Raw genomic sequence first — 24,513 nt, 5'->3', positions numbered from 1 at the left:
ATTATAAATTAAAATATGACCGAAAGTGAATTTGAAGAAATTGAACGGGCTTGGAAAGAAGGGTGTTCCGCAACTATTCCCGAAAAATCCAAAATCCGTTATCAAAATACCTACCAAAGTTTTAAAAAATGGTGCGAAGGCAAGAATTTAAGAATCGAAGAAAAGACTCTATTGGCATATTTCGTTCAAAGACATATGCAGTTGAAAGCTCCTGGAAGCCTCTGGGCAGAATATTAAATGATTAAATCCACCGTTTTTCTTTATGATGGCATTGATATTTCCAAGTTTTCAACTTTGATCGCGTATTTGAAGAGAAAAAATGTTGGATACTACTAATGTATGCGATTCTGCAGGAGTTTCTGTTAGAAGTGAAACCACAGCCCAAACAAGTGGGATTTCATTAAATAATTTAACAAATTGTACCATAAGTGTCAATATTAATAAATAATTCGTTAGTTTTCTTTATTCTTTCAAAAAATAAATTAAAATTAAGAGATTTTTGAACTCGACGGTAAGTGAATTATTTACCGTCGATTTGGAGTACTTACCGTCGAGTTGGATTACTTACCGTCGAGTTGCTAGTAAATGTCACCTACTGACGTAAAATCTGTCACGGTAAACAGTCAAAAATGATCAATCGTGCAAAATAGTATATTAAGTATGGAGAACGGTAAGGGTTTTATACCGATCGAAGACAATTGTTTGGAGGAGGAGCGGAGCGACGACTCCAATTATTGTCTGAGATCGGTTACCCTTAACGTTCGACATGCTTATAACGTTTTTTGCACGATTGATACCATTATAAATTATAAAATTAAACATTTTCGTCATATTGACTAGTTTCATTCATTTTATCAAGATAGATACTTTGGTTGTTAGGTAGTAACTAGGGTGCATAACAATAATGGAGAATTGAGTTTTTATTTAGTTGTCAATAATTTTAAGTACAATTTTGATTATTATAAATTAAAATATGAGCGAAAGTGAATTTGAAGAAATTGAACGGGCTTGGGAAGAAGGGTGTTACGCAATTATTCCCGAAAAATCCAAAATCCGTTATCAAAATACCTACCAAAGTTTTAAAAATGGTGCGAAGGCAGGAATTTAAGAATCGAAGAAAAGACTCTATTGGCATATTTCGTTCAAAGACACATGCAGTTGAAAGCTCCTGGAAGCCTCTGGGCAGAATATTCAATGATTAAATCCACCGTTTTTCTTTATGATGGCATTGATATTTCCAAGTTTTCAACTTTGATCGCGTATTTGAAGAGAAAAAATGTTGGATACTACTAATGTATGCGATTCTGCAGGAGTTTCTGTTAGAAGTGAAACCACAGCCCAAACAAGTGGGATTTCATTAAATAATTTAACAAATTTTACCATAAGTTTCAACATTAATAAATAATTCGTTAGTTTTCTTTATTCCTTCAAAAAATAAATTAAAATTAAGGAATTTTTTTAACTCGACGGTAAGTGAATTACTTACCGTCGAGTTGGAGTACTTACCGTCGAGTTGGATTACTTACCGTCGAGTTGCTAGTAAATGTCACCTACTGACGTAAAAACTGTCACGGTCAACAGTCAAAAATGATCAATCGTGCAAAAAGGTAGTTTACTCTTGATCGAAATTCATATTTTTTATATACCTCGTATAAAATTAATAAAATTTTATATATGATGGTTGCATCATAAATTTTAGAACACGAAGAGCTTTTTATGAAGAATAACGTTTCTTCGTCAAATTGAAAATAAAAGAGTTATAAATGAAAATGTTGTTGGTATACCAATCCATAATTTGAGAAAAATCTTCAAATATTTTTTTCCATTAGAAGGATGTAATTGCACATATCAGACCATAATGTTTTATACCAAACAATATTATTTCATATACTGTCGGTTCGCTAAACTCAGACACAACCGGTTAGTGATTTTAGTCAATAATTTTGCCAATTTGGCAAAAAACATAATTATTAATTAGTTAATAATTACTAAATAATTAGTAATTTTGTCAATTTTGTCAAAATTCGCAAAAACAAAAAAATTACCTACTAAAATCACTAGCCAGTTGTGTCGAGTTTAGCGAACCGACTATATTTTAATTTCATAGCAAATGGAACAGTCCATTTATCATAAAGGGGAGGCCGTATACTCCTATAAACCTTTTTAAAGCTGTTAATAAATTATTGCTTTAAAAATATTATACTCAAATTGTATTTTTGAACATCTTATTTATTTTATATAATAATTAAATTCACTATCAAATGTCATTGATGTTTTATTAATACTTTATTTAAAATTTAGTTTGACATTCACCAAGTGTCAAACTCAAATGTAAATAACCTATGCTTTGCTTAACAAATCGAGATTAAAAAACTAGCCTACTTAATATACTACATTCGCTCTCGCGAGATTTTTTTTGACACTGACATTAGTAATTTCTTTTTTGAAAAATTCAGTTGTCAGAAGTGACTGGAAATTACTACAAAACCAAGGCACCTGCTCATATCCAATATTATTAATAGTAAACAGACATAAAAATAACATAAACCTTAGGCCAATCAATATTTATTTATTTAAACCATTATAATGTATTGGTAGCAAATGAGAAAATTATTTATTGTACAAAATAAAAATATTTTGTAGAAATAAACTTCACAAAATTTTGTGAGATTAGTAGACACTCCCACTATTTCTAATAATTCTTCTTTTTTTAATGAAAGATTAAGTTGATTTGAGTTGATTTTAGCAGTTAATAGTGTGAAGTAGGAATTTTTGTGTTGTAGGTTTCCTATTCCGAATGTCTCAAAAAAAATCTCGCGAGAGCGAATGTAGTATAGCAACGATTTCAGCTGGACGTGTAGTGTGTCGGCAGAAAATAAAACAATTGTGACGTCACATTTTAGACTTTGATGTCGATTATCTCGAAGACGGTTAGAAATATCGAAATGCCGTTTTCAGATTTGGATTCAGAAGAAAAAACTACATAAGAATCCATCGATAAATCTGATCTGAGTATTGCAGGAGTGGCAACACAACACAATAACACACACACTTTTGCGAATTTATAAACGAAATGTTTTCGTTGAAAATCGACCTGTTTCGGGATTTATTTCCAAAATCGTCCATTCACGAAAAAATAAAGTTATTTCAACCTTTACGTGCTCACTGTTTAAAAATAAGATATATGTACTAATAGACTTTATATAAACATTTTAGTCAAAGATGTAACTTCACAAAGAAAATCTGTCTATTATATGTGTTTCGGATTCATTGTTGTATACTGGAGACTGTGGCCAATATTCTTTTTTAGAAATAATTTAAGTTTTCAATTGTTTGCAATATTTAAATTAAAAACTCTTTACAATAATAATTCCTCTCTATATCCATTTCGGCAGGAATTCTTTATAGTTCATCTGGCAACAATGCTAGGATGACCTGATGTAATACCGTTTTGCAGATTTTGATTGGCTCGCGGCTCCCGTGTGTTTTTGGATTCGCGTGGTGCGTCTTCACAACACTTGTTGAATTTTTAACTCCATGAATAATATTTTTCAGTCGATGTTGGGAAACTGCGCGTGTCAGTTCAGTTCCGTGTATTGTCGTTGACGTTTCGTTTTGGAAAATAGAAAAACATCAATACGCCTAGTATAACATAATATGAATTCGTTTTTTCTCAATAAGTGAATGTTTTCCGTTAAGTTGTGGTGATAGTCGGTTAATTAGTTTAGTATAGTGAGCCTTTAAAAGTTTATAATTTATGGAATGATGTAAAGTAGAGTACTGAAATTTAAGGTTATATTATTACAAACGTTTAAATTTCCATCTATTTCAGAGAACCAGTTATATTATTTTTTTAATGAAATGATATATAAAATACCAGATGTTGTTAAGTACCTACAGTCCTTAATTTCGATTTTAGTGTTTAGATTTTTGAATAATTTAAATTTAATTAAAGAGTCTTACAATCTCGTAAGTGGGTTAGTAATACCAAACATTGTTGTCGGATTTGGGTCTTTAAATGGAATGCCATAAGAACACAAATTAATATTATGTAGTATATTTCTTGTAAAAGACGTAACAGATGTCCAGCGATTTAGATAAGAGTTTCATTTAAGTAATTTAAATAAGACATTTAAGAATTTTAAGACATTAAAATATAATACGTTTATTGCCGACTATTGGTCCTTCTATTCTAAGACTGTGAAACTGATTTTTCCAGTTTGAATCCTTTGCCTCTGAATGGTTCAGATTTCGGTCATTTTTCCTTGAAGCTCATAATCCCTTTTAGCCCAGTAAATTACCGTTTTGGAGTGTAATTTTCAGGGGCAACTCCGAATTGCATGAAATTTCGGATACTTACCCTCCACTTCAAAGTTGAATTTGTGCCGTTGGTTGCTTTTACTTGGGCGGTGAAAAACCAAACGTTCAAGATAAGACCGAAAATGGATAAATTCATTGATTATAAGCAACTTTCGTTCTATAGAGTTTTTTTATGTAAGTCAATACTTTTCGAGTTATTTGCGATTGAAAATGTTTATTTTTCGACAAAAAAACTACGTTTTCAGACAGTTTTCCGCAAATAATTCAAAAAGTAAATATTTTGTCGTAAAAACATTCTTAGCAAAAGTGTAGCTTATAAAAAAAAAAACAGAAAAATGGTGTATCAGTAAAGTCTGTAAGCCGAGTAAAGGCAAAGTTATAGCTCTTGAAAAATACGTTCTTATTTGTCTAATTCCAAATCGAATCTTTCAACGTGAAATCACCGAAAAATTAAGCAATTTTCGGGAACAACTTATTAACATAAGTGTTTAAAAAAGCTTTATTTTTATTGTTTAAAAAAGTTTCTAGCATCAAAAATAAACGAGTTACGCTGGAAAAAAATGGCCCCCTTTTTTTTGTTAAAAAATCGTAAAAATCTCCCTCTATTTAGCACCCTAAATAAAATTAATCGTTACCGCTTTACCATTCACTTTAAACGTATGTGTATTGTTTATATGATTTGTAAGTTTAACCGGTTTGAAGTGCTTCTTTTTAGAAAAAATTTGGTTTAATAGTAAAAGAAATTTTCTAAAAATTTTGGAAAAATTTCCTTTTTTTCAAAATAACTTAAAAATTATTAGAGATATGAAAAATCTCAGAGTACAAAAATGTAGGATTTGCTGCTAAAAATATGCTGATTTCATTTTTTTTGTAAGACAAAAATTGGTTAAGATATGGCTGTTTAAATTTTGCATACACTCGTGATTAGTGGCTCGTTTAAGCCCTTTCAACAATAACCCTTTCAAAAATAAGCACTTTAAACCGGTAAAACTGACAGAATATAATAAATAGATAAGTAAAGTAAATTATTTCTAAAGCGTTAACGATTAATTTCATTTGGGGAGCTAAACATGGCGAGATTTTCATGATCCTTTTTTACCAAAAAAAAAGGTGCACACTTTATTTTGTGCGTAACTCGCTTATCATTAATGCTAGAAACTTACATAAACAATTAGAATAAAGCTTTTTTAAAAAAGTTTAAATGGGTTTTTCCCGAAAAGTGCTTAATTTTTTTGGTTATTTCACGATGAAATGTTCAATTTGGAATTGGATGAATAAAAGCGTATTTTTTATGAGCTACAAATTTGCTTTTGCTGGATCTATAGACTTCACGAATACACAACTATTTTCGTTTTTTTTTCTATCTTACATTTTTGCTAAAAATATTTTTTTCGAAAAAATATTTACTTTTGGAGGAATTTGCGAAAAACCGTCTAAAAAAGTAATTTTTTGCCAAAAAATAAACATTTTCAATCGCAAATAACTCAAAAAGTATTGACTTACATAAAAAAACTCTATAGAACGAAAGTTGCGTATAATCAATGAATTTATCCATTTCCGGTCTTATCTTGAACGTTTGGTTTTTCACCCCCGAGAAGGGGTGACTGTCACCCCCCAAGTAAAAGCAACCAACGGCACAAATTATTCAACTTTGAAGTGGAGTGTAAGTAGAACCTAAATCCAAATTGTCATGCAATTCGGAGTTGCCCCTGAAAATTACACGATATCGCCGTATTTCCCGTTCATTTACTAGGCTATTTTAAGTATTCGTTTATCTTCCGGGCTCAAATCAGGGTTAGATATTTTAATTTTGTATATATCGGAACATTCGATTTTTTCTTTCTTAGGAATGTAAAAATGCAAGTTGAATTTTTATTGAATGTATATCTATAAAACAAAGTGTTCCTTTTATTGAATGTCTCCGATCTCAGTTTAATAGTCTGAGATACAATATAAGGTCGATCGGCACCAAGCTATTTAATGGATGAAAAATATTGGATATGTAATTAAGTAGGTATTACTAGGTATGTTAACAATTATAAAGAACAATCCGGTCTAATTTTGTCCTGACTATAATAATTAATTAATAATAAAAAAATCACTTTTTCTTTTATAAATAAAAAAAATCGACCCGGCCAGATATTATTTCAGTTTTTGGGTTCATTCTAAACAAAAAAGGTCTTTCGTAATTTTTCTCTTAAGTTGATCGTTTTCGAGTTATAAACAATTATTTAAAACTGAAAAAAGAGCCAAAGATGACGAATTTCAAGGCTCAGTAACATAAGTAAAAAATATCGTTTTTGAAATTACGAAGTACCTAAATTCAAGTTCGCACCTTATTCTATCAGTTCTTGATAAGTATTATGGACTTATTTCATTTTAAAACATTGTTTTTTAGTTGTTAATGCCCGTCTTCTCATAAGAAACCTTCCTCATTAACAATTAAAAAAATATACACTCACCGGCACAAAATTCCGCCACTTAAAATTTTTCAAGATGCTTGCATCAGTTTTTAGGTAGGTACATATTTTCGTGTCGTCTGTTATTATTCCGGTAACAAATTTTTTTTTGCCTGGATGACATTATACGGGGGTGAATGGAAGCGTTGTTTTTTCTCCTAACTTTAAAAAATTCTGTGGAAAAATTGGAGGGCTGATTTTATTTCATACTTTTTTTTGTATTATCTTGGATGTATCCCTAAAATTTTGTTTTTTGAATTACAAATTAACGCAATAAAACCAGAAGAATGGGTAACTCATTTCGAGAATCTATACAAAGACGGTAACGACGATAATAATGAAGTACAAAGAAATGACCTACAAAACATTCAGCAAGAAGAAACAGAGAATGACAACATCACCCAAGAAGAAGTAAACGAAGCAATCAAAAGATCAAAAAATAGAAAATCACCAGGTCCGGATAATATACCAAATGAATTAATTAAATACGGAGGTACAAAAATAATAGAAGAGATAACAACATTATTCCAAAAAATTGTAAACAACATGACAGTACCAGAGGAATGGAGAGAGAGTATAACAATACCCATCTACAAGAAAGGCGTAAAGACAGATCCTACGAACTACCGAGGAATTACACTACTCAATTCTACATCAAAACTATTGACAAAAATTCTATCCCAAAAAATATATAAGAAAGCCGGTGTATCGGAAGAACAACAGGGTTTTCGCCCAAACAGATCTACAATAGACGCTATTTTCATAATGCGACAATTAGTTGAGAAATCAATAGAATTCGACAAGCCCATGTTCACATGCTTTGTAGATCTGAAACAAGCATTCGACAGAGTACGATTAAAGGACGTCCTCACTATCCTTGAAAAGAAAAACATAGGTCAGAGGTATAGAAACATAATCAAAGAGCTCAATAGATCCAACAAAACACGAATTAAAACCACACACGGGCTCACGGAAGAAATCAAAATCAATGCAGGCATTAGACAAGGGGACAGCCTCAGTCCATGCCTATTTAATTTAATAATGGATGAAGTTATAGGTAGTGTTAACAAAATGAATCAGGGATACAAAATGGGTAACCGAACCATGAGAATACTTTGCTACGCAGATGATGCAATCTTAATAGCCGAAAACGAAGATGACTTACAACGCCTACTACAAAAATTCAAAATAACCGCCGAAAAGTATAACCTGACACTATCCAAAGAGAAAACCCAGTCGATGGTAATATCCAGGAACCCAATTAGATGTAAATTAGTAGTGGACGACCATATAATCGAATAGGTAATGGATTGCAGATACTTAGGTGTGGAAATATCTAGCGACAGGCATCTGTGGCAAGAATCAAAACAGCAGGCAACGAAAGCAGCGAGAATATATGGTTTCCTGAGGGATATAATCTGGCGGAATAAATATATGAGCACCGAAAGCAAAGTCCGCATTTATAAGACATGTGTTAGACCCGTACTGACATACGCAGCTGAGACAAGGGCCGAGACAACAAAGACCAAACAAATAATGAGAACAACAGAGATGAAAACCCTAAGATCCATAAGAGGTATCACACTCAGAGATAGAATACGAAACGAAGACACATTGAGAGAGCTAGGCGTTCAAGACGTAGTGAGATGGACAAGAGCGCGACGACGCATGTGGAGAGACCACGTAGATCGGATGGACCCTGAACGTATGGCGCATTGGGCGAAAACACAGAAGCCCAACACCAAGCGACCCATAGGAAGACCCAAAAAACGATGGTACGAGAGTTGGAGCTCTGGATCGCAGCAAAGACTGTAACAGAAGAAACAGGACATAGTCCTATTACAAGAAGAAGAAGAAGATTATCCGAATATCTCTTTCCTTGTAAAAGCTGTAAATAAAAACACTGCTTTGAAGGTGTATTTAATTAAAAATATCAAACGCACTAAAATTACTGTACCAAATTTTCTGGAGGCCTAGGATGACTTCGAATAGCTAGACTTTAATTCATCCCATAAATTCTCAATAGGATTGAGATCTGTGCTGCATGCGGGCCATTCTAATCATATCAATCTAACCTCTATTAAAGATATTTATGTTTATGAGTCAATCAGTGTTTTTATTTACAAGAAATTGTACAGCTCTTACAAGAAAAGAGATACCTATTCGGATAATTCAAAAAAAAATTTAGTAATGCCGCCGGGATAATATGACAGGACTATGAAACAAAATCACCTCTTCAATTTTTCCACAGAATTTGTTAAAGTTAGGAGAAAATACAACGCTTCCATTCACCTCCGTATAATGCCATGTAAGCAAAATTTTTTTTACTGGAATAATAACAAACGATATTAATACATGTACAAACTGATGCAAGAATCTTGAAAATCAGAGTACAAATAATAAAGTTATAAATTGTCAAACTTAATCAAAACATTTTAGTGACGGATTTGTGCGGGTGAGTGTAGTTTAGAATAAAACACGGCCAAAATTCTTATCGAGACCTGATGAAGAAGGTTTGAACTTGAATTTAGGTACTTAATGATTACAAAAATAATATTGTTTACTTGTGTTTTTGACCCTTGAAAATCGTCATCCTTCGTTATTTTTTCAGTTTTAAATTGTTTATAACTCGAAAACGATCAAGTTAAGAAAACAATTAAGTATTTTCTATGGGAAATAAGCCATAATTTTACTAAAAAATGAATTTATTAACGTTTCGAAGCCCAAATCGGGTTTCGTTGTCAAAATACAAAATACTTAATTATAAAAATGCCACAAGGAAATAACTTCAGAACAACATTAAGAAAACAAATCACAAAAGACCTTTTTTGTTTAGAATGATCCAAAGAATCTGAAATAATATCTGCCCGGGCTGAAATTTTTTTTATTTATATAAAAAAAGTCATTTTTCAATTATTAATTAACTATAGTCAGAACAAAATTAGATCGGACACCCGTTGTTTTTTATAATTGTTAACATACTAAATTACATATCCAATAATTTTTATCCATTAAACAGCTCAGTGCTGATCGACCTTATATTGGGTGCTCTACTATAACATTTTTCAACAGAGTGCGTAAATTTTTCTTAGGTTCAACGGTTTGCATAGATATTTCCTGTTAGCTTTATTTTTCCTCCTGTAATAATTTTGGTATGAAGGGAATGACTGGATAGTCGTCTCTTGGAGACCTACCGTCTTCTGTTTTTCTTAAGTGCGAGAAACTCTTCCCTTAGACACATTGTACGTATCAAGAAAGAATTTCTTATAAACCATAACGGATAATTCATTGTTTGGTTTCAAGTAATATTTATACTAAGAAGATCAAAGATCTCTGAGTCATCCCGTCCTTTTTTGGTTTTGTTTTCTTAACTGCATATTTATGTATCACGCCTCAGAAAAAATAATTTTGTCTCTTGAAATCTCCCATTTTCCAAAATGACTGAAACAAAGACTTTCTTCTAGTGATGTTGAAATGTTTTACATTCGACAATTTTTCCTTTCTTTGACACACATCGCTGTCCAGAATTTCGAGCTTCATTCAAGCTGTTTGCTTATGTTGAGAAGGATTTCGAAGTCTTTTCCTATTTTTATACTTGTTAACAGGCCGTATTTCAGTTGGTTCATCACCAGAAAATTAATACAGATTTCTATCTTCGTTTTCTGAACTGGTAGAATACGTTACATGCATGTTTCCTGCAGAAGGATTGAGAAAGTATTCTAAATTATTAGGCCTAGTTCTGGTGTCATTGCTGATTAATTTTATTTCGATATTTTGCTTCAGATATTAAAGTATCACCAAAATTGTCGGCATTTTTTATACACCCATTACTCATTCAAATTATGACCCTTAACAACCGTTTTGTTAGTTTATTTATCAGTGCCATAAATACCAAATTACCAAATTATTATGAGAGGCGGTATTTCTATTTGAATTTGATTATTACCTCAACTCAAACCGCTATCACAACAGTAGAATACAACACGTAATATAACAATTCCATAATAATATTATTTTTATTGTTATGATACCTGTTTGATGTAATGACCTCATTCATATAGGACTACCATTATAAACAACCTTAACAAACTGCCAAAAATGATAATTTGGCATCTACAGTACTTTAACGGGAGAATCTTTAGTTAATCTAAGAGCATTGAGTGTGTAAATACCAAGATAAAATATACACATCGCATTAAAATGTGTGCCCATGACTTGCGATTTCCTAATCTTCATTCAACTCTGTTTTTCCACATGTCTTAGTCAACGTCCTCTCTCCAACTTTTTTGTGCTTTTTCCCGTTTTCTCTTTCTTTTCAGTTTCCATTCTAATCATTTCTTGGAGATTCTGTGATAGTACATTATTTGTACATGTCCGTATCATATCGATTGTTTGGTTCGTATGTTATCTGTGATCTCATGTTTTACGTTCTTAATTTGTGTGATTTTTTTATTTTATTTCCTTTCTAGTCTTGATTTTTTCGACGCTCGTCACCAGTACCTAGTCCATCTCTGGCTCTTAGTCTTTTTAAAACGTTTTTTTGAAGTGAAAACTCCTTTAGGGACGTTGTGCGATTTTTGGATAGGGGAAAAACCATTGAATTCGCGACCGTCATCGCTTATGCTATTTATTAAGTATTTCGCTTCGGCCAAATAAATTTTGTACATATGAGTATAGGTATATTATAAGATAAATCCTTTTTCCCCATCCCAAAATAGGTTTTATATTTATTTTAAATGTAAATACTTCTATACAATTTATATATACATACATAATGTATGTATATATAAATTGTATAGAAGTATTTAAATTTAAAATAAATATAAAACCTATTTTGGGATGGGGAAAAAGGATTTATCTTGGGACCGTCATCTCTTCGGCGAAATAAATTTTGTACGTATCTATAATATGTGTATGTATACATAAATTGCATATAAGTATTTAAATTTAAAATAAATGTAAAACCTATTTTTGGATGGGGAAAAATGATTTATTTCGCGACCGTCATCTCTTCGGCGAAATAAATTTTGTACGTATATTTATTATGTGTATGTATATATATAAATTGTGTAGAAGTATTTAAATTTAAAATAAATGTAAAATCTATTTTGGGATGGGGAAAAGGGATTGATTTCGCGACCATCATCGCGACCGTCATCGCTTCGACGAAATAAATTTTGTACGTATATTATTATAATGTACGTATAATAATAGTAATATTATTGAAGTGACAACTTCTTTAAGGGACGTTGTGCACTTTTTAGATGGGGAAAAATATTGAATTAGCAACCGTCATCGCGGCCGTCATTGTTTCGACGAAATAAATTTTTGAAGTGAAAAGTTCTTTAGGGACCCACTAGGAAAAATGTCCTGTAGCTGGCTGTATACCATTAATTACAAGTAAAATTTAATAAAAAGTTTTGGCTTGGTAAAAGGTATATTAGTTTAAAAAGCCCCTATAGGGCTACAAACATAGAAACAAAGTTGCCTGTCACCTGTTGTAACATAATGACCTAAAGTTACCTTTTGACCCACTTACCACGTGTGGGAGTCATATGTTGCCCTAGGGCCGTAGCCATAGGAATTTTATCCATCCTTTGGATTTTGCCATGTTAGCAACTATATAAGACTTTTAGTCTGTTTTTGAAAGACCTTTGTATTTTTTGGTTGGCTCACCATGTTCTTGTAACACTGATGATGCTCTTGTTACAGAGCGAAAACGTTTTGTTTCTATGTTTGTCGCCCTATAGGGTCTTTTTAAACTAATATACCTTTTACCAAGCCAAAATTTTTTATTGAATTTTACTTCTTTAGGGACGTTGTGAAGTTTTAGATGGTGAAAAAGTATTAAATTAGCGACCGTCATCGCGACCGTCTTTGTTTCGACGAAATAATTTTTTGAAGAGAATACTTTTTTAAGGACATTGTGCACTTTTTAGATGGGGATAAAGTATTGAATTAGCGACCATCATCGGCTAAATAAATTTTTGAAGTTAAAAGTTATTTAGGGACGTTGTGCATTTTTTAGATGGGGAAAAAGTATTAAATTAGCGACCGTCATTGCTTCGACGAAATAAATTTTTGAAGTAAAAACTTCCGTAGAAACGTTGTGCCCTTTTTAGATGGGGAAAAAGTATTGAATTAGCGGCCGTCATTGCTTCGACGTAATACATTTTTGAAGTGAAAACTTCTTTAAGGACGTTGTGCACTTTTAGATGGGGAAAAAGTATTGAATTAGTGACCGTCACCGCGACCGTCATTGCTTCGACGAAATTATGTTTTGAAGTGAAAACTTCTTTAGGGACGTTTTGCCCTTTTTAGATAGGGAAAAAGTACTGAATTAGCGACCGTCATTGCTTCGACGAAAATAAATTTTTGAAGTGAAATCTTCTTTAGGGACGTTGTGCCCTTTTTAGGTGGGGAAAAATATTAAATTAGCGACCGTCAATGCTTCGACGAAATAAATTGTTGAAGTGAAAACTTCTTTAGGGACGTTGTGCCCATTTTAGATGGGGAAAAATATTAAATTAGCGACCGTCAATGCTTCGACGAAATAAATTGTTGAAATGAAAACTTCTTTAGGGAGGTTTTGCACTTTTTAGATGGGGAAAAATATTAAATTAGCGACCGTCATTACTTCAACGAAATATATTTTTGAAGGGAAAACTTCTTTAGGGACGTTGTGCCGTTTTTAGATGGAGAGACAGTGTTGAATTAGCGACTGTCATCGCTTCGGCGAAATAAATTTTTGAAATGAAAACTTCTTTAGGGACGTTGTGCACTTTTTGGATGGGGAAGAATTATTGAATAAGCGACCTTCATCGGGACCGTCCTTGTTTCGACGAAATAAATTTTTGAAGTGAAAACTTCTTTAGGGACGTTGTGCACTTCTTAGATGGGGAAAAAGTATTAAACTAGCGACCGTCATTGCTTCGAAGAAATAAATTTTTGAACTGAAAACTTCTTTACGGACGTTGTCAACTTTTTAGATGGGGAAAAATATTGAGTTTGCGACTGTCATCACTTTGCCGAACTAAATTTCGTACGTATATACATATATTATGTGTATGTATATATAAATAGCATAGAACGTACGCAACGCGTACATACTATAGGTAAAGCACTTCTTTTTGGATGGGGGAAAAAGCATTGAGCATTGAAATTTATATACTATAAGAAGTTTTCACTTCTGTCGGCACTCCCATGAGTGCTTTAAATTTTTATATACTTGTTCTTTATCACTATGTCCGGAAAATCTTGTAATCCATTTTAAACATACTTCCAGACTACCTAGACACCTGAAATTTTCAGAATAGCTCAGAACTCGATAAGAATGCATTATTCATCAGCTTTTATATGGATGCATTTAGCATTATTTTGAATTTTAAACCATTTTAAAAGTAAATAATGCAATGATATTTAGATCCCTTTGTATATATACTAAGGATTTCCACAGTTTTCGCTGTATTCCTTCACTCAACCGTTCTCTCCAGCTCTTTCTGTCTTACCAGTCCCCTTCCTGTAGATTTCTTCTCTCCATTGCTTCGTCCACTTCGTCTCTGAAGGATCTTCGGGATTTACCTCTCTTCCTTATTCCTATCGGGCTCCACTCTGTTATTTGGTTTATCCAACGATTTTGGTCTGCTCGTCTGACATGTCCGTACCAGGTTAGTCTCTGCTGTTCAATGTAGTCTATTATGTCTGAGTTCACTCCCATTCTTCTCTTAATGTCTATGTTATTTATTCTATCTCTCCTTGTTACTCTGCAGCTTCTCCTTAGGAATTCCATCTCTGTTGCTCTTATTTTATTTTTGGTTTTCTTATTTATTGTCCACTTTTCACACCCATAAGTGACAATACTTCTTGTCATGGTATTATAATATAATATTCTAATAATAATTGATGGATTCGACCGTTACTTGATGGAAGTTCATTTTATCTAACAATAAAACACTGAAAACGTTTGTTTTCTATACTTCCATAAAATTTATTACAACTAAGTGACTACAGCTGTTTCGGCAGAGTGCCGTTCTCAAGTGATATAGTTTACAATGTGTTTGCCTTTTTAAGTCTTTAACTGAAGAGGTTGAGGAGTGGGGAGCTGTTTGTCTCGAGTTGGTCATTCAGAATTATGTCTGTATTTTCAATTTATTAATTTCCATAGATTCTAAAAAAGAGCTTAAGGCCTTTATTTTGGATAAGCAGAATTTGAAACTCTTCATTGAAAGAATGATTATGATCTAGAAGGTGAAGTGCGTATGTAGAAGTGTCTGTTTTTCTATTGTTGAAAGCCCTTTTGTGTTCTGCTATCCGTTTGTCAAAGGTTCTGCCAGTTTGACCGATGTAAGTTTTCGGACAGTCACCACAAGTTAGTTTGTACACACCACTCTGTAGTTGCTTTCTCTTTCGGCTTTTATTGTTCTTAATATATTTACTTAAGTTGTTGTTAGTTCTGAAGGCTGGTGTTATTCCTTTCTTTTTTATGTATCTGGCTATTTTTGTTGTTATCTTGCCAGTATATGTGAGAGAGCAGAAGGTACTGGGTTCTTTCTGTGGTGGTGGATACACTAATTTGAGGGCTTTCTTATGGAGTTTTTAGTTTAAAATTTTGTTAACTTCTCCCCACTCCTAAACCTCTTCAGTTAAAGACTTAAAAAGGCAAACATATTGTAAACTATATCACTTGAGAAAGGCACTCTGCCGAAACAGCTGTAGTCACTTAGTTGTAATAAATTTTGTGGAAGTATAGAAAACAAACGTTTTCAGTGTTTTATTGTTATATATAATATTCTTCTTTTTGTTTTTATGCTGATGTTCTTATCCCACAGTATCGGGTTCAATTTTTGTATGCAGTCTCTTGTTTGTCCTAGTCTATTTTTTATATCTTCCTCAATTGTTCCTTTGTTTGATATTTTTCTTCTTCTTCTTTAGGTGCCGTGTCTGTATTCAGACGTTGGCCGTCATCATGTTTACAATTTCCTGAAATCTCTCTCTATCGGCTGCTGCGCGAAATAATTCTTCTACTGTGCAGCCACACCATTGTCTAATATTACGCAGCCATGAAAGTTTCTTTCGACCAATCCATCTCTTTCCCTCCACTTTTCCTTGTATTATAAGGCGAAGCAGATGGTATTTAGGTCCTCTAATTATATGGCCGAAGTATTCTGTTTTTCTCCTCTTTATGATGCTTATGAGCAGACGTTCCGAATTCATCATTTGAAGAACATCTTTATTGGAAGTGTGCGAAACCCACGATATCTTTAGGATTCGTCGATAGCACCACAATTCGAATGCTTCTATTTTGTTTAGCATTATGGCTTTTAACGTCCATGTCTCACAACCATACAATAGGATAGACCACACATAACATTTCAGCAACTTCTTTCGAATATTCATCGACAGGTTTCTATTACATAAAACTGGTTTCCAGGTCATAAAAGCCTTCCGTGATATTTCGATCCTAGTTATTATCTCTTCATCAGAGTCACAATTTACATTTAACCAGCTGCCAAGGTACTTGAAATGATTTACCCGTTCTAACTCCTCTCCATCAAGAGAAAGCTGACCTTGATCTATATTAATCTTTCCAACTGCCATCCACTTTGTTTTTGAAATGTTGATTTTAAGGCCTCTCCGATAGCTTGCTTCACTGACTAGATTTAGTAGTGTCTGAAGATCTTGTAAATTTTCAGCAAGAATGGCTGTATCGTCAGCGTATTTAATATTGTTGATTACTTCTCCGCCTAGCCTTACTCCCTCTTGTCTGTCATCCAAAGCCTCCCTAAAGATTTCTTCAGAGTACAGATTAAAAAGGGTGGGTGATAAAACACAACCTTGTCGTACTCCACGTTTTATCGGCAGTTTTTCAGTACGACTGTCTCCAATTTGGATAGAGGCTACTTGATTGTAATATAAGTATTTCAGAAGTCTTATACCGTAGTTGTCAAGTCCTGCTGCCTGCAGGCAATGGAAAAGTGTATCATGTTGTACTCGGTCGAATGCCTTGTCGAAGTCGATGAAACAAACATAAACCTTCTTTCGGAATTCACAACTTTTTTGTAATAGAACGCGCATACAAAATAGTGCTTCTCTAGTTCCTAGACCATTTCTAAATCCAAATTGCTTATTACCCATTCTAGTTTCGCACAGAAGGAATACTCGGTTTTGTATAATACGTAAAAGTATCTTAAGTGTGTGACTCATCAAACTGATTAGTCTAAAATCGCTGCATTTGGTGGGCCTGCTTTTCTTTGGTAATGTTATACAACAGTGACTCCAACCAATCATCTGGTATTTTTCCTTCGTTGTAAATTTTGTTAAAGAAAGTAGTCAAGTAGGTAATGTTTTCCTCATCCAAAAGTTTAAGTAGCTCAACAGGGATTTGATCTGGTCCAGGTGCTTTATTGTTTTTGGCTTGTTGTATTGCTTTTATGACTTCTGACTTCAGTATACTGGGACCTCTGTCTAATTGGTTGTCACAGGTAGTATTTGGAGCATTTTCTCGAGAAGCATCGTCAAAAAAGTCACTGATGTGTCTCTCCCATTCTTTGCACTGTTGTTCGTGATCACAAATTTTTCCGTGTGCGGTTTTAAGTACGTGAGCATTTTTCTGTTTTCTAATTCCGGAGGTATATTTAAGTTTCTTGTGGAGGTTGAAACTGTCATGCTTTTTTTGGAGGTCTTCTATTTCTTTACATGAATTCTCGAGCCAGGATTCTTTAGCCTGTTTAATTTTTCTTTTTATGAGTTTGTTAATTTCACGGTATTTGATAATATTTATATTTTTGTATTTTCGTCGAACTTCCATCAAGTCTAGAATTTCTTGCTTCATCCATTCATTTTTTGCCAACATTGTAGGTGTTTTTAAAGATTCCCTTACGTCCTCTAAAATCGAGTTTTGAATATCGTACCAACATTCGTTAATAGTTCTGTTTTCGTTTTAGTCCTGTCGCCAGGGGGGGTACAACGGCCTCGTTAATTCAGATGGACTTACTCAAGTTTTTTTTATGTATTTTGACCCGTAGAACACGAATTTTTTGGGTAACAGTTGATCCGAATGTCGATAAGATTGTTATAGACCAAGAACTTGAGGAATCAAATAACAGCGATTTTTGGCAAAACAAAACAATATTTTGTATTTTTTGGGCCATTTTAAGTAAAAAATATTTCTACAAGTTTTTTCGTAGGATGCACAGTTTTCGAGATAAACGCGGTTGAACTTTAAAAAAATCGAAAAATTGCAATTTTTGAACCCGAATAACTTTTGATTAAAAAATAAAATAGCAAGTCTGCTTACCGCATTTGAAAGTTTAAGTCAAATTATATCGGTTTTGATTATTTGCATTGGTAAAAATTTATTTTTTTATTGTTTAACAAAGCTATAAACACGTAGGGTTTCCCGTGCTTTTACATGCGTTTTAACGCATGTAACGTAGAAATAGTCTTGATTGCACTAGTACCTATTCTACCTACTCGTTCGATTTTAAATGAGAAATCATAGAAACATCACTCACGCACTAGTTGTTTGTAGCTTTGTTTAACAATAACACAATAAATTTTTAGCAATGCAAATAATCAAAACCGACATAATTTGACTTGAACTTTCAAAGGCGCTAAGCAGAATTGCTATTTTATTTTTTAATCAAAAGTTATTCGGGTTTAAAAATTGCAGTTTTTCGATTTTTTCAAAGTTCAACCGCGTTTATCTCGAAAACTGTGCATCCTACTAAAAAACTTGTAGAAATATTTTTTGCTTAAAATGACCCAAAAAATACAAAATATTGTTTTGTTTTGCCAAAAATCGCTGTTATTTGATTCCTCAAGTTCTTGGTCTATAACAATCTTATCGACATCCGGATCAACTGTTACCCAAAAAATTCGTGTTCTACGGGTCAAAATACATAAAAAAAACTTGGGTAAGTCCATCTGAATTAACGAGGCCGTTGTACCCCCCCTGGCGACAGGACTATTTGGTATATTTGATATTCTGTGCATTTTACTATTTATCTGCTGTGCTATGTGTTCGCGCGTTTGGGTGTTTTTAAGGGGGTCGAGATATATCTTACTATAGTTTATTTTTTAACCAGGAGGAGTAAACTAAAAAGACAGATTCACACCCAAGAAAGTCACTAGAATAATAATCAAATACATCTTCTTTTTTGGTTGATCTAGTCGGCCCTCAACGGTAATCCATAAATATATTAAATTAATACGTCACTAAAGAGTTCCAAAAACAACTGCTTTTTATATAAAAGCAGACTAACAATCTAAAAATTAGAGGAATAACACAGAAAACACAAAAATCGCCGATATAACTTAACTAACCTATGAAATGTCACTAGTGTCAAAATTTGATAAATGTCATTAGTGTCAAATTTTTATAACAGTGGAGTAAACTTGCCTGCGGTTGGACCAATTACAAACAAGCAATATAGCGCGGTAAATTTGAATCACTTCTCTTGGTTAAAAAACAAACAATAGGTTTAGTTGGCTTTGTTAGTTTCTTTAATTTAATTTGTATTTTGGAGCAGAGTAAATTATGATTTGAGTTTATGTCGGCGCCGGGGTAAATTCTTACATGTTTAATATTGTTCCGAAATCGATGGTTTATTAGGATGTAGTCTATTTGATTCCGTACTATTTTACCTTGATGTCCATCTTGAGGGGATTTCCACGTGTAGGAAAGCCTTTCTGGAAGTTGAAACCAGGTATTTGTAATGACGAAGTCATTTTCTTGGCAGAATTCTATTAGACGCTCACCTCTTTGATTTCTCTCTCCCAAGCCGAACTTTCCGGTGATGTTTTGTGTCATCTTTTGTCCAACTTTAGCGTTAAAGTCTCCCATAATTATTGTTGTTTCGTGTTTCTTTGTTGTTTTTAGCACTTCTTCTATTTGATGGTAGCATTCTTCCATTTTCTGCTCATCTGCATCTGTAGTGGGAGCATAAACTTGGATGATATTTATATTTACAGGTTTAGCATTCAGCTGTATTAAAATTACTCTGTCTGACATTGGGATGAAGTTAGTCACATATTTATTAATATGCTGTTTCATAATTATTGCTACTCCGTTTCGATGCATATGGTCTTGATTTCCAGAAAAATAAACGGCGTATCCGTGTGCTATGAAATTCCCTGTATTTGGCCATCTTGTTTCACATACCCCCATGATAGTAATGTTTAGTCTGTCCATTTCAGAGAGTAGATTTCTCAGCTTACCGGCTTCATATAAAGTTGGTACAGTCCATGTAGCTATTTTATACGGATTCTTCATTTTCATCTTATATCTGGTGATGTTTTGCTCACAGGGATTTCGCTGTAGCGACCTGGGAAGCCCTGTGGTTTAATTTTGTATTCCTTCCCCTGCCGGATCTTGAGTTCCGCAGCCCATGATCAGTAATGTTATTCGTTTCACTAATTGATTTCATGATAACTTTACTAGGGATTAAAATGGGGTGGTTTCCCGTTGCCTTCCCCATCGCAGTGTTTTAGCCGTATCAATCTAATATAGTAATTGTCGCCTAAAAGTGTCCGTATTAAACTGTTCCAAAACTTTTTCTCCACCTTACCACAGTAATGAAAATGCCCACTTCCATGTGTTTGATATTATAAAACCTAAATACTTGTACCTCTGATTTGTTTACCTTCGTCTATTTTCAGGTGTTTTATTTCTGTATTCTCCGTTGTTAGGTATCCAGTTTTCTTTAGGTTTATTGTTTATTTCCATCCCATTATTTGTATATTCCTATTCCAGTTTCCCCATCATAAAACTGAGGTCATCTTCGTCTTGTGCGATCACTATTTGGTCGTCAGCAAAACTTAGGGTATATAGATATTCGTTCCTTACTGGTATATATATATATTTATGCACAGATATCAAAGTGAGGTCCTGACATTACGCGCACTTAGTGAGGACCGGTAGAAAACGTAGACATAATCGTTTCAACTCTTCATAGTGACCTTGACAAGTAAATAGCAATTAAAAAATGACGAGTATACACAAAAAAAATTACGTATATGTGTCCCGTATTGTTCAAGTATATTGCCACCCAAGTGAGGCCATTATACGCAGCTATTAAAGTGAGACTGTATATACATTGTTTCGATGTTTCAGTCACTTGTAGTTATAAGAAGGATGTGGACTCTTTGTTCTTGCTCGTACTGTTTGTTAATTTTATAACATTTTAGTACCTCAGCATTAAATCACGGTAGCCTTATCGGAGACTAGCGTTAATAAAGAAATAGTTTTATATTTTTTAATAATTTAAGTTAAAGATGGATAGGAAAGCAAGAATTTTGAAAATAGCGTTAGTTGAGAACAATAATAATCAAAATGGAGGAAACAGTGATAGTTCAGTTATGTGAAATTTATATTGAACTTAACATATAAATATAAAAGCCCCACTTTTGATCTAAGGGGAACACAGTTTTTACGGTACATACATATCTGTCATTTGTCAACCCCCTCCCTTCCATTTCCCCCACCCCTTATTTTTAAATAGGGAATAGGGGCGTGTGCTAGCTCATTTGAAAGGATATTCAATTCTCTATCCAGTATTATTAACTTTGACATAATTATCTATACAGAGTGTATTTTAGTATAGGTACTGTTGCCCCTGTCGATTTTCATTTTGAAACGACAATTTTCCAACCTTAATTTTAGTATACAAGATGATTTACTTAATTTAATTAAACTTAATGTACCTTTTTTACTGACTTAATTTTACAGTTACTCCACTAGATGGCAAATACAGTGAATATGTGCATATGTTTTATTTCGAATAATCATTTTAAAATAGTTTTAGTTTTCTATTTTCTCTGAAAATTGTCTTATACTTAAAATCATGTCACTACACATTTATACGAGACTACATATTAAGAGTATAGAAAGTATTATAATATATGACATACATGATTTTTTCCATTTATTGAAGATATTTCACCTTATCCTGAAACAATGCAATGTGACCAAGTGTCCTCAACTAAAAAAATATATCCCACTATTTTGATACTAAATGTATAGTTTGTACTATAAACCGTATTGAAATAGATTGCAACATGTGTGTGTGGTTGGGATATTGACTGCGAAACCTAAGGCTTTATTCGCCTAATCATATTTACCTTTGATTCTTATAACAATAAATAAAATTGATTAACATTTTATATCAATATTATTAGTGTTTTTAAAAAATATCAGTATGATATATCAGTATGATAAAGTCAAGATAAACAATACTATAACAGAAAGCTTTGAGGTCAAACAATGACTGCGGCAGGGTGATCCATTATCGTCTATAATGTTTAGCATATTACTAGAAAAGGTTATACAGGAAGCAAACATTAATAGAACAGGTCTGATCTACCACAAAAAACATCAGTGCTTGGCATTCGCAGACGATTTGGTAATCTTGGCTAGGAGCAAAATAGAACTTATAGAAACAGTCATGAAACTTGAGGAGAGGGCAGCAACCAAAGGATTGTATATAAATGAAGCAAAAACAAAGTATATGGAATGGACAAATAAGCAATTCGTTCGGGGGCAATACATAACGATGACAACAGCGAAGGGAACACAGTATAAATTCGAAGAAGTTGAGAGATTTGAGTACTTAGGAACTGTCTTCACAAGAGATCCTAACTGTGAAGAAGAAATACAAAAGAGAATTATGTCGGGCAACCGCGCTATATTTGCTTTTAATGGGTTGTTAAGAAGTAAATATATATCACGAAGAGCAAAACTAAGAACTTACAAGACCGTAATAAGGCCGATAGTAACGTATGCTTCTGAAACATGGGTCACAACAAAAAAACATCAAGAGTTGTTATTAGTTTGGGAGAGGAAAATACTGCGCAAAATCTTCGGTGGGAAAAACTTAAATGGACAATGGGTAAGAAGAACAAATAAGGAACTAACTGAGCTCTATCAAGATCCTAACATACTAGCAGTAATTAAGGCGCAAAGACTTAGATGGTTGGACCATGTGCAGAGGATGATTCCATCTAGAATTCCCAGAATGGTACTATCTAGTGCATTGGCAGGGAAAAGACGAAGAGGAAGACCGAGGTCACGATGGAGTAATGGAGTTAGAGAAGATATGAGAAGAATTAACTTAAGGAACTGGGAAACAAAAGCGACTGACAAAAGGGAGTGGAAAAGAATAGTACATCAAGCCATGGGCCTACTAGGCTCGTACTGCTTACATATTATAATATCAGTTTTCTAATATTATCCAGTTCCATATCCAGTTCCGAATCCAGTGGTTATATTTCTTCCGTATTGTTTAGTTTCGCTTCCAGTGATTGTATTTTTTTTCTTGTTTTTTTTTGAAATATTTATTTATTATTTTATTACTATATTTTTTTATTGTGCTCATAATAGATTGCAACATTGTCTACAGACATGAATGCAGTAACAATAAATAAAAAAATCGGAGATCCACACCCCGGATTTGAAATCGAAACCTCTGCTTTACGAATCCGAGACCCGAGGTCTACCCACTAGGTCACTAGGCTATCGCTCTTAAGACAATATTTTTTCCTGAAACGGGGAACTTCTAAAGCCGGGTCTAGACTATGTAACAAAACATGCTAATAACAAAGTTGTACAACAAATTTGTTGTACAACTTTGTTATGTAACTTGTTATAATATAGCATGAGTATCCAGACTATATAACAAAAAACAAAACAACAACATGCGCATAAATTTTGCAGCATTTTAGATGGATAGCTGGTAGGTTAGGTAGTATATAAAATTGCGTCATATAAGTATGGAGGATCTCTTCATAGCAACAGCAGCTTGTGTAATATTGTGGAGGCGACACCGGCGTGTTAAATTAATATTTTGGATGTGTCCTTCATTAGCAGCTCGAGCAAAATATAGGTAGTGGTATAGCTCTTTTAGCTGATCTGGAAAGAGATAACATAGACCCATCGACAGGAGACATTAAATGTGATGGCAGTTTTAAAAACTTCTTAAGAATAGAAAGTTCTGATTTTGAATTTCTTATAAATGAAATCGGCCATAAAATAGGCAGGAAAGACATTTCGAGATGCAATTCCAATAAGAGAAAGCTTAACAGTTATATTAATAGCAAAGTATATTTTTTAAACTTTTTACTCATTGTTTCAGAGAGGAAGTATAACATTTGTGTAAAATTTAATTCCTCAGTATTATCGTCTTCACCTGTTCATGATTGAGTGTCACTGTCTGTTTGAATTGGTGTAGCTGGAGAAGTAGCGGATGTAGGTGTAGTGGACGGAATAGAAAGGCTCAGATATATTGTATGATTGAGTGCCTGTTTGAGTAGCTGATGAAGCAGTCTGCATCTGTGTAGCGAATGAAGTGAATGTTACAGGTTTTATGTCTGAACACTCTGCTCTGTAGAGAATAGTATTTATGTCAAATTTAGAGTTGATTTGCACCGATTTGCTGTTAAGATTCCGCATACTGCTTTTCTTTTGTTGGCTTGAGTTATAGGCGTACGTGCATTAGTTTTAACTATAGTTTCTGTATCTATGTTCACTTCTATTTCAGTCTATTCATCGTGTTTTTTATTTGTTTTTTAAATCAATAAATGTAGCTCATCCCATAGCAATCCCATAATACTCGTTACTTACGAAATAGCTCAATTAAATGAGTAGTCAGTTCTTTCGACAATTTCATCGCGTAAATAACCCTACGTGAACAGAGCAAAGAAAAATCTAGCACAATCACTCCAGAATGAACAAGGCGAT

At 33.3% G+C, this 24,513-nt stretch overlaps 1 protein-coding gene across 5 annotated transcripts in view; it reads left to right on the top strand.

The window, feature by feature from the left end:
- Positions 1 to 24,513, top strand: part of LOC126883135 (acetyl-CoA carboxylase) — a 465,330-nt gene that overhangs the window by 231,113 nt on the left and 209,704 nt on the right. Inside the window, exon 1 of one of the 5 annotated variants that reach the window (XM_050648385.1) lies at positions 3,570 to 3,792. The exons of 3 other annotated variants lie outside the window; for them this stretch is intronic. The gene's annotated coding sequence lies outside the window, so the exon portion shown is untranslated. Of the gene's footprint in view, positions 1 to 3,569; positions 3,793 to 24,513 lie in introns of those variants that run through there. One more of the 5 variants, XM_050648386.1, reaches the window with a different exon arrangement.

Source organism: Diabrotica virgifera, chromosome 4, assembly GCF_917563875.1.
Source record: "Diabrotica virgifera virgifera chromosome 4, PGI_DIABVI_V3a".
Classification (NCBI taxonomy): domain Eukaryota; kingdom Metazoa; phylum Arthropoda; class Insecta; order Coleoptera; family Chrysomelidae; genus Diabrotica; species Diabrotica virgifera.
This window is presented reverse-complemented; position numbering and strand designations above follow the sequence as displayed.